Source organism: Cryptomeria japonica, chromosome 4, assembly GCF_030272615.1.
Source record: "Cryptomeria japonica chromosome 4, Sugi_1.0, whole genome shotgun sequence".
NCBI classification, from domain to species: Eukaryota; Viridiplantae; Streptophyta; class Pinopsida; order Cupressales; family Cupressaceae; genus Cryptomeria; species Cryptomeria japonica.
In genome coordinates this window covers 530,353,572-530,365,759 of record NC_081408.1, presented here as the reverse complement: position 1 = coordinate 530,365,759, position 12,188 = coordinate 530,353,572, and positions in this window count along the sequence as shown.

The window sequence follows — 12,188 nt, the reverse complement described above, 5'->3', positions numbered from 1 at the left end:
ATAAAAAAAAAATATATTGTGAGATAATTCTCTCAACAAAGACCGACCCCAAATGTCGTGTCTCCCTTGCCAAACGCTACAACGAGGGGCACAAATCACAAATCCCCTTTGGGGAATTCTGCCTTCAAATTTGTATCTTGAGGGTTCCTCTTGCCTTGTCTTTTTTCCTACAATAATGGATCTGGTTAGGGTATTCATGAAGAAAAATATAAATGGAAATTTTAATCAACCTTCTTGCAAAGCAAAATTTGTGCAGAAACATAACTTCCCTCAGCGTGACAATGGATTTCCTCTTCCTTGTTGCTATAAGCAGCCATAAAAGAATAATAGAGTAAGACGGGTAAAAAAAACGAAAAAAAAGAAAGAAATAAAAGTTTAATCTCATTACAACAACTACCTATCACATTTGTTCTGCATCCTCATTTTGTTGGCGTATTGCATCCTACTGGACTTTCATTTTATTTTCCGGGCACTAGCTCTCTTCTCACCTCCCCTTGTCTGCATTCTTGCCCTATTGAGGAGGCTACAATAGTAGGGAAAAATAAAATAAAATTATAAATTACGTTTTACCTGTAAGTTTCCTTTTCTTTAAAAGTTTATCTAAGAGCAGTAAAAAAATAAATAATATTTAAATGATATGGTTTTTTTTTAAAGTCAGGAGTATAGATTTGATTATCTTAGTTTAAAGTTGCTAATTAGATATGAATAACTTATCTTAATAATGACAGTGAATAAATATATAATAGATTATGTTGAAAAATAGAAACATCAATAGTTTTAGTTATTATTACTATTTTATGGATTTTAATATTAGTAATTATCATTTAGTATAAATTTTAATTATTAAGTTCGAAAATAGAAACATCAACAAATTTAGTCATCTTAGAAATCTTAATATTAGCTCTTACCAATTAATATGTAATTTGTGATCATTTAATTTGAAAATAGAAAGGGCAATAAATTTGGTCATAGTTACCATCTTTTAGATTCCAATATTAAATGTTATGGTCAATTAATATAAATTTGAGTTAATCTTTTATTTTTCTTATTAAACAACTGTGATGTAATGAGGGTATTTAAGATAACAATTTTGTGAGACAGTTTTATTTAAGACAAATTTTAAGTAATATATTTGTTGATAAACATAATTTTTTTTTTTGAATAAAGGGGTAAAAACTTTATTGAAAATGAGACACAAGAATTACAAAGAGAACTAGAGCCCCGAGGCCCTAGAAAATAACCACAAACCCAGCCCAAGATCAACCAGCTTCATAACTATCCACGTCCCTTGCAAAAATCTTTTTCAAGTTCTGACAGTAATCCGAGGAGAGATGCTCCCAACCTTCAACTTTCCAATCACTACCATGTTTTGATGCCCACTTAGCCAAACAATCAGCTTCTCTATTCCATTCATGAGTAATGTGGATAGAAGACACCCGCTCCATTAACATGCTCATATGAAGAATCTGACAAACAATCCTTGCTAGTTGTCAATGAATCCCACTCACCTTCTGCTCTGTCAACAAGTTCACAATAATTTGTGAATCTGATTCGCAGATAACCTTCCTTTGTCCCAACTCTCAAGCACACTCTAGGGCATAGATAATTGCAAATCCCTCCATGAAATTATTAGACTGTCACCCTTTATGCACCTAAAAGAAGAAGACCACCTCCTCCATACGATTCCTATCAACACCACCAACCCCAGCAGGGCCTGGGTTACCCCTAGAGGAGCCATCAATGTTAATCTTGATAAACTCATCCCGAGGGGGCATCCACCTTCCCACCCTTTGAACCTTCTCCATAGCTCGTCTACCTCTCCTAACACAAGCTGAGACAGGAGACAACTCCTGCAATCTCAACCTACTCACAATATATGCCTCATCTCTATTCAGAGGAAAATTCACCTCACATTTAGCTTCCACCATCTCTCGAATCATAACAATGATTCTATTCCACACTTGTTGAACTAACAGTCTGACCTCACGAAAGATCCTCCTGTTCCTCTCGAGCCAGATCTACCATAGTGTGAAAATGGGCCCAATATACCAGACAATCTGGAGGAAGGAGGGCAAGATAAGAGGTTTGCCCAAACTGCTCCAAAGCTCCACTAGAGAATCCGTGTGAACACAAGGATGCTTCCACACCCCCCACCAGTAATGCCAAATAAGCATAGAGAAGGGGCATCTGAAGAACAGGTGTAAGGAATCTTCCTCCCCATTACCACACAAAGCACAAATGGAAGGCCCCAAGAATCCTCGCTTGCGAATATTTTCCCAAGTTAGGCATCTATTCAAAGCCAAAGTCCAAGCAAAGCAGTTACACTTCGGCCAAGAAAAATTATTCCACACATGTTTCCACCAGTGCACCTCTCTTCTCTCTAGTCTTCGGTTCAACAATTCCTAGTATCCACTAGCCACAGTAAAGACACCCTTAGGATTTGGAAATGAAGCAGGTCCATCGCTACCCTTGAGGGAACTACAGTGTCTATTCGCTAGAATGCCATGCAACTCAGCACACTCTTCCTCCATCCCAGCAACCGACCACTCATTAGGAGCCTTCCACCACTCCATCTTCAACTACCCACACCTATAAACAGACTTGAAGTCACTCACCCTTGACCACCCTGCCTCCAAAAACCTTTGGCAAAGATTCCCAAGGTTAGGAAACTGATCAAGGATGGGGGGGTATCCATCGCAAGAGTCATTCTAGAAAAGGACCTCTTCCCCCTCCTGCAAATCCAAAAGAGTCCTTCCTTAATAAGAGAAGCCCCCTTCTTGAGAGTACATCAAATTATTGAGCCTTTTCCCCCACGTGGATATCTTGGAATTTCCTCCACTGGGATCCTCTGCATATATTTATAGGCCAAAATCCTAGCCCAGCCTTGATCCTATTCAACACACAACCTCCAGTACAATTTAGCCACCAGAGCCTCTCCAAATAAAATAGATTGTCTTAAACCAAGCCCCCCTGACTGCTCCGGGCTACACACCAAGTCCCAATTGACAAGACTCCATTTGGAAGAGGATAAATTACCTGCCCATAAGAATTGCCTTGCTAGAGAGTCCAATCCCTTCAAGAACCACTTAGGAGCCACTTGTAGCATACATCGATAAATCGGAAGAGCCTGAACCACCGACTAAATCAACTGAACCCTCCCAGCAAAGGATAACCATCTATTTGTCCAGTGATCAACCTTCGTGCGAAATTTATCCAAGATACCCTGCCATGATTCCCTAGGAGTGTTACTAGGAGAAATAGGAATACCCAAATAAGTCAAGGGTAGAGAGCCAAATTGGAATCTCAAGATAAGAGAAATCCTCCTTTAAATAGTTATAGGAATGTTGAAGAAGAGGATAGAAGATTTATCCTCATTAATCAGTTGGCCCGAGTCCACAAGATAAACATCCAAAACCTTATGCAGATTAGTGGCTTCTTTGATCCGAGCAAGTCCCATCAAGGTCGTGTCATCAACAAATTGCAAATGAGACCGCGGCTGCAAGTTTTTACCCCAACTCCAACCCTAAGTAATACCCAGACCCACATTATTCTTAATCAGCCTCCCCAAACCCTCAACTAGAAGAATGAATAAGTAAGGGGAAAGGGGGTCCCCTTGGCAAAGACCCCTAGAAGCACCAAACAACTCAATATGATCTCCATTGATTAGCACAAAGAAAGAGGTAGACGTAACACAACTCATAACCCATTGGATCCATTCGTCACCAAATCCAAAAGCTCTGAGGATCTTCTAGAGGAAGGACCAACGAACTCTATCGTAAGTCTTAGCCATATCCATCTTAAAAAACATAGCTTTTTCCTTGGAGGTTGCCATAGAATGAATGATCTCCGTAGCAACGACCACCCCATCCAAGATTTGACACCCTTCCACAAACCCACTCTACTCCTTAGAGATAACATCCCCTAGACACTTCTTCAACCTATCTGCTATCAGCTTAGAGATGATCTTATAAATCACATTGCAGAGAGAGATAGGGCGGAACTGGCCTAACTGGTCAGCCCCATCATGCTTGGGAATTAGAGCAATGAAAGTCACATTCAAAGCCTGAAGCACCTGCTTATTCCTCTGGGACTCTTGAATTACTTCCCATAAGTCCAGTTTGATAACATCCCAGAACTCTTGAGAGGATTCAACTGGGAACCCATCCAATCTAGGAGCCTTTCCCTTTCTCATGTGAAAACAATCCTCTCTAGTTCTTTCAGCAAAATGGGACCCATAAGCTGCTCATTCATCTCCCTAGTAACTAGAGAAGGAATACAATTGAGAACTTGATTCTCCTCCACCGATTCCCTTTGAGAATCCTCACTGAAGAGGGACCATAAATACTATAAAGACTCCCTAAAGATCTCCCGCGAAGATAAAAACTGCTCACCTCTATCATTGACCAGAACAAGAATGGAATTTCCATGTCTTCTTGCTTTCACTGAGTTGAGGAAGGCAGTGTTCTTATCCCCCTCTTGAAGCCAATCAATATGAGCTCTTTGTTTCCAGTATATTTCTTCCCTAAGCTCCCATTCCTCTAAAGCCTTGATAGGCCTGTTTTCCTCCCTAAGCAAGGTTTCAGACAAACCATGCTCTCTGATTTCATTGGTGATGCCATTCAACACTATTTGAGTAGCTTTCTTAGCATGAAAATGTTTCCGAAACCTTGACGGTTCCACTGTTTAAGCTGAAACTTAACAAATTGCAGTTGCTTGGCAAAAGTGTACATAGCAGTGCCAAAGGAAGGCCTCCCTTTCCTCAACCACTCCACAACAAGAGTTTGCAAAGCAGGATCCTGAAGCCACATAAGTTAGAATTTAAATGAAGGAGAGTGAGTGACCCAAGTAGAAGAAGAAACCATATTGATGGGCCAGTGATCTGACCCTCTCCAGTCAAGAATCTCAGAGCTCTTGGACCATCCCCCACCAAGCCAAAAACTAGAAACCAAAAATCGATCCAACCTCAACGTAATCCAATACTCCCCCACCCTCCTATTATTCCAGGTGAACAAACCATTACCAAGCTTAATGTCAACAAGGTGCAACGATGCTATACTATCTTGAAAAAGGAAAGAAGAAGGTTCCAATCGCATAACACCCCCCTTCTTCTCACTCAACTCAAGGATGGCATTGAAATCGCCCGCCATAATCCAAGGATGAAAAGGGACTAACCTTCACATACAAGAAATATGAGACCATAAGTTCATCTTACCCTGAAGATCAATGGGGGCATATGTGTTAGTAAATAAGATATATTCCCCAGTCTCAAGACTAGAGACAACCCTAGATAACGAAGATCTAGAGGTAACCTACCAGACAAGGCGAATCCTTAAAGGGTTCCAAAGACAGGCCACCCCTCCCAAGGAGCCCACATCCCCAATACATTGACACTGGCTTCTCCCCCATAGCTTTGGTACCAAATCCATCATACTTTCCATAGAAAAATTTGTCTCCTACAAGAATAGGATATCAAGAGAATGACTATGTACCAACTCTCGAACAACTTTATGTCTAGGGCCATTGTTCAAGCCCCTCACATTCCATGATAGAACAATCATTTCAAGGGATTGGAAAAATGAGAATCCAGGGTCTTTACTGACCCTGACTCAACCAAATTATCTCCCATCAATTTGATCTTCTCCAAATCCATCTTTCTGCCAACCTTTGAAATCTTCTTCGTTGGTCCTTTCTTAATGTCCTTCTAATGGAGACCCAAATGTAAGGTCATCTTGTTACTTTTGGCCCCAACAAATTCTAATTTTTGAGCTGTAGGAGAAACATCCTCCCCAGCCAACTCCACCACAACACTAGAAATGGTCCCTGGCTAAGCCACTACTAGCAGATCCATCTCCATTTGTTGACTCCCAGCAATTTGCAGAGTCTGGGTCGAGTCCCAATTCACACTATCATTGACCAACCCTGATACAACCTGATCCAAAGGAGCCAACCCAGGGTTCACCTCCTGATGGGTAAGGTCGTCCAAGGCTTCAAATCTGTTAAAGTTATCCTCCTCTTGTCTCTCCTGTAGGGGCCTCTTTTGTCTCCAATTCCTGTTCTTTGTCTTAACTGGGACAAAACCATCAGTACCCACAACTTCCATAGTCATGGTGACTTTTCCTTTGTCAGCCCCATTTGTGTTACAAGTCAGTTGATGAGGTTGGCGCACCACCGGTTTATACCTAGGACACTTGAGCTACAAATGACCATACTCATGACACAAACGACACCGAAATGGTAAAGTCTCATAATCCAGTTGTTGAACCCAAGAACAAGAACCCGTACACATATCTACAACATATGGCAGGGGCTTACTAAGATCAATTTCAACACAAATACGAGCGAAGGTCATTACCTTTCTCCCCAAGGTTTGTGTTGAGGCTCCAATTGGCCTCCCAAGCACTGAAGCGAGCATCCGTAGCACATCCTCCTGACAACATTCCACCAGAAAACGCAGTAAACGAACCCACACTGGGTCCCTATTCGGGAGCTCCTCCGAAGGGTTGAACCCGAAATGCTAAGGTTTGATGAACAACCCCACCTGGTTGTAAAATTATAGCCCTCCTTCAAAAACCCTATTCCGATCCTCCATGCAATTGAAAGTAACCATGAACTATTTGTTTGCCAGTAACATAGTCTCCATTTCCCCTTTCAGTGCCCAAGTCCTCTGAGCCCAGTTCTCCAAAAACTGCAGAGAAACCCTCATTCCCAAAAACTTGTAGTATAACGAGTTTTTTGAAAAGTAATCAACATCTTCTGCTATCATCGCTAGAGGAATAATCAACCTTGGTCTCTTGCTGCACCTCTCCAGGCAGCCATTAATCTTTGAGATCCGAGAGCCACCAGCACTACCAGCCCTAAAATCTGAGGCAAAAAGGTTATTCTCAAAGGTCTTGACATTCTGGGATGGAGATTTCAAACCCATCGCAGCACGAAAATCCATATCGAGAGACGCCTTCAAGGCCTCTCCACCAGTTCTAGACATAGAACCACGTGGAAAGCCCACCCCTGAAAGGAAATGAGCAAGGACACCACACCCCCAGTAAGAAAACACACACCTCCCCTACCAAGCTCCACCACCGGGCAGATCAAACCCCCACAAGCAGGTTGCTTATCCGCAGGAACCTCGAGCCCCTACCCCCAGTAGCACCACCCGCAGCCACCGCACCTCCTTTAGCACTTGCAACCTCGTTACCAGCCCCTCCCATAACACCACCCACCCTCGCAAGAACCTCCCTCCCATCACCGCACTAGCATGCAGGCGCCACTCACGAGCTAGGGTTGCGATGCCCTAGCTCGTGCACAACACCCTCCATGCACAGCTCCATCGTCTCTGTATATTAAATCTATACATACAAAAATTTTTGATAAACATAAAATTAGATAAAATAAGTAAAAACCAATTAATTAGTAAATTTACCATTGACTTGGTTGGTTGCTATGTTCTCTTGTATAAAATTAATTTTATCATATGTAACTATATTAAATTAATTGCTTGTTTTATAAATAGATATTAACACCCTTAATTCTAATTTACATTTGCACAAATAGTTTTGAACCAATGATTTAACCCGACTTATTATTTAAATTTCTTGAGGATTAAAATTTAGAATGATAAGGGATAAAATTGTTTCGAAAATTGCCCTTTTGATAATTAATAAGCTATCTAAAAAGCTTTAAAACTTTCTTATTTGAGTTTCCCTATTAAAGCTATAAATTTTAAAATCAATTGTTAAATTATATTCATTAAAAAAAAAATTCTTAATTTAAGTGTTTGAAAAAATTTATTAAAAAAAAAAAAGAGAATTTATTTCTTTTTATATTTGGGAAATTGTTTGGTAAAGTTTACTTGTAACCTTATTATGTGCACTCTAATTATTTAAATAGGACTTTACATTTAAATTGTTTAAATAAGACTTTACATTTAAATTATTTAAATGCTATCTAATCTATATATTTGGGATATAAATGGATAAGGGGTATTTATAAGTAATATGTTGATGATGAATTGTAGTTAAGAGATCAAATAACACATGGAATAGAATATTATTAATTAAACACTTCGCTTATTATTGAATGAAATATACGTTCCTTCAAATTATTTAAACTATTTATTGTTTAAGTGTAAACCTTATTCTTTGAATTATTTAATATAGCGTATATAATTTAGATGAGTGTTTAGTATGCACATATTTAGATGCTAAATATTAAAAGTTAAAAGGATTTATCTTCCAATTAGATGTGTTTAAATTCATAGTCTCCTTAAAACAATTTGTGCAAAATGATTTAATGTTTAGTTAAAAAAATAAAAAATTATTTAAAGAAGTTGAACATTTGTTTGTTTATCATGCAACTTACTTTTCAAGGGGTTGAATAATTATTTGTTTGTCATGCAAGTTACATTTTATTATTAGTCTTTCCTCTTCAAGAAATAATATTAATAGATAATTTGTTTATTTTTACCTACAAATGTTCCTTTCAATTATGTGAAATTTATATCTTGATTTCTGAAATTGAAACAATTATTCCTTACATGCAATAATTCCATCTTCATAGCTATTTTTAGTATAATGTTATTTAATTTTCATAAATTAATAGTTCCTAGTTAGACAACTAAAGAAGAGGAGCTGAAAACCAAAAACCTTAGTAGCGTTAGGTATCTATGGTGCCTCTGGGCCACGCATACAAGTAATGTTGTCATGTTGAACTACTGCACTTAAAGCCTAATAAAGCTTTAACAACGACATTTGTGGCATCATCCCTCTAAATCGTCGAGGAGGAATAAGGGTCATTTGGAAGTTAAAATCCAATGGGTGGGTAGTCCCCCTTGGATCGATAATCTAAAAAGATAAATCTTAAATGAATTTACATCCGCTCAATTAAACCTTAGAAAAACCCCATTAGGGTTGGGTTGGGAGTGATGTTTGGAGATTGATTATCTTGATGAGTTTTTTGCAAATGAAAATGGATTAAAGGTGACGTATTTAATAGGAAATAGGATTGGTTATTTTAAGGCACAAGCAGAAGGCCACCTTGAGCCTTTTTGCTATAGAGCTGCCATCATGGGTAGCAACCGCAAAGAAATTATCTGGGACATTGACCCTAGAAAGAGTTGCATACCCACCATACAGTTTACATTAAACTATAGTTAGAAACCAGAACTACATATTATACGCCTTGATCTCGTGCCGAAACAGGTATTTAGGTAGTCTAGGGATGAAGTTGTCCCTTGTACTCGGGCGTTTGGGGATGGGGATTAGGATTTGGTTAAGGATGAGTTGATCATGTTTTTTTTTAAGTTCCTTGGTCTTTCAATCAAAGGGTATAGTAATACTGATTGGAAGATTAAAATTAATTCAATGCATACTCAGAAGGGATCCTGTATGGATTCGCTTAACTTCCTGAGGCTTTAGGCTAAATTTTGAGGCAGAACTCAAGCTTGTTATTTTTAAATTTTTTTATATAGTCCTAAAGACGGCGACCTCGGTGCATTCCTAGTAGGGGAGTGTAGTCTTTAGAGAGTGACTCAGGATCCAGATGGTCCCGATGAGTCTAAAGTCTCTGGCTAGAGCATTTCCTATTCTTTGAATAGATGCCTACTCTATTTGGGTAGATGCCTATCCCGAATTGGATAGATGAAACTCCCTGTCCCGTATGGACAGATGCCTAACCTGTATGGTTAGATGCCCATCCCAGTTGGATGGATGCCTATCCCATTTGGATAGATGCCCAGAGTATGCGATTGAATCAAACATAAATAAGAATAAGTGGGAATAAGTAATCATGAATCTTAAAAAAAAAAAAATCAGTTGAGTTTTTTTGAATTAAGTTAAGTGGGTTATTACAGTCATAGTGGGCAAACAAGGCATATACAAAAAAACAACTTGATAGATTTTATTGACAATTATTTGAAAAGTGCTTTTAGGGATAACCAAATTTATGATGTAATGAGGAGAGATAAAATTGGGAATTATTTGTACACATGAAAATCTAGAAAAAAGTTGTGATATGAAAGATGTGGTTAAGATCTGAGAGGATATAAAATAAGAAGTTAGAGAGTTCAATATATCAAATTTAGGATTGATAAAACAATAGTCTAGAAAAAAGTTGTGATATGAAAGATGTGGTTAAGATCTTAGAGAATATAAAATAAGAAGTTAGAGAGTTGAATATATCAAATTTAGGATTGATAAAATAATAGTACCAGAATCATGAGACTTTAACCTCTTCCTCTATGCCTTCTACTTAGTAAAGTATAAATTTGTGTTCTATAATATGTAATAAAATCTTGACTACACTTAATGATATCTAACTTTCACAATCATAATGTTGACTATTGTTGTTTTTAGATTTCACTGCATAAGTTTTTAAGATTTGTTATTATTCCAGGTTACATCTGTCAATGCTTTTACATTCCAATTAGTCTATTATTTTTGTACTATGTACTTTAAATTGTTTACAAGACTGTTGATATTTAAAATAAGGATATGTGACTAGACTCAAAATATTAAATAAAATAATTGAAAATAGATTGTATTTATATTTACTCTCAAAATATATGAATTATAATCTCAAAATAGTTCATAATATAAGCATTCATACTCATCACCATTATTTAGTGTTGTAAATGAGCGTGAATGGAGAATCCCTCAATGTTGAGGTTGCATGTGAAATCTAAATATTTGAGTTTAGGAACTACAATTTGGCCTTCCTTTCAAGAGGTCAAATTGAAGCCAATAAAAAAATGGAGAATCCCTCAATGTTGAGGTTGCACGTGAAATCTAAATATTTGAGTTTAGGAACTACAATTTGACTTTCCTTTCAAGAGGTCCAATTGAAGCCAATAAAAAAATGGAGAATCCCTCAATGTTGAGATTGCATGTGAAATCTAAATATTTGAGTTTAGGAACTACAATTTGGCCTTCCTTTCAAGAGGTCAAATTGAAGCCAATAAAAATGGTTTTTTCTGTTCCATGAAAAGTAGTGAATATTTTTAAGTACATTAAGATGAACAATAAATTGGAGATGAAAATAGTCTCACATTGATGACATTTATATGGTTATTCATAAATTCAACAGCGAGGGAAATTTAGGCAACAAAAATAAGATAAATATTAATGTGAATGAGGTGTACAATTATGTTGACTATTTGATGATTAAATAGATCCAACTTCAACTTGAATGCATCCTCCTTTATGATTTTTTTACATTTATTTATTTATTGAAATCATTTAAATGGAAAGAAGTCTCAAATCATGTTCACCAAACATTTCTCTTTACATCATATTGAGTTTTAGCAACAACTAATATAAAGAAATTTAGAACAATAAGAACAAAGTGTAATTTATTTATTTATTTTTTATTTTTGTATACACATGTATTCTTAATATGTTTACTCCAACAACACTTTTTTTTAGCGAAAAACCAAAGCATTTATTAAAACAAATGCATTTGAAAAAAGGTGACATGATTAAAAAATAGGACATATAGCTTATTTATGGATTCATAATATTTAGAAGAATTTATGGTTAATTGTAGTAGATTTACAATGACATAGTTTAGTACTACTCTTATGAAATCGGGTCATCTACGTTTTGTTAAAATTAAAAAAAATATTTGGGTCTGTGTTAGATTTGAATAAAGTTGATGTGAAAAACCCAAAAAGATTTTAGAGGACAAGAGAATGGATGATTAAGTTTGCATATTATTGAGGTTAATGATATAAAATGTTGTATATTTTTTGAGTTGTGACAAATGTGAAGAAGATAACTCAACAACCAACACCAAATGTATTTGATGTAATCAATTTTGTAAGTCAATCATTTGCACACATATTAGAAACATGGTATATCATAAAGAAATTTTGTATAACTTATTGTAATTATTTAGAGTAGATCATACCCTCCAATTTATTATTTGGAATGTAGTTTTCTATAAGTGTAACCATTTAACCTCCTTTTGGTGCATGTCCTAGCCTAAACTAAGACTACCCTCAATCCTAAAGAGGCATGGGATGAAAGTACCACAGTTCATGTCAATGCATTTTGCACTAGACGAGAAAGTTTAGTTGTACTCGGGATTTTTGGGTGGGAGGATGGGGAATGTTGTTAAAGAAATTATTTATTGAGATTTAATTGTGTTTTTATGTGATGAAGATTGATTTGAAATTATTTCGTTTTCAAAATGTATTA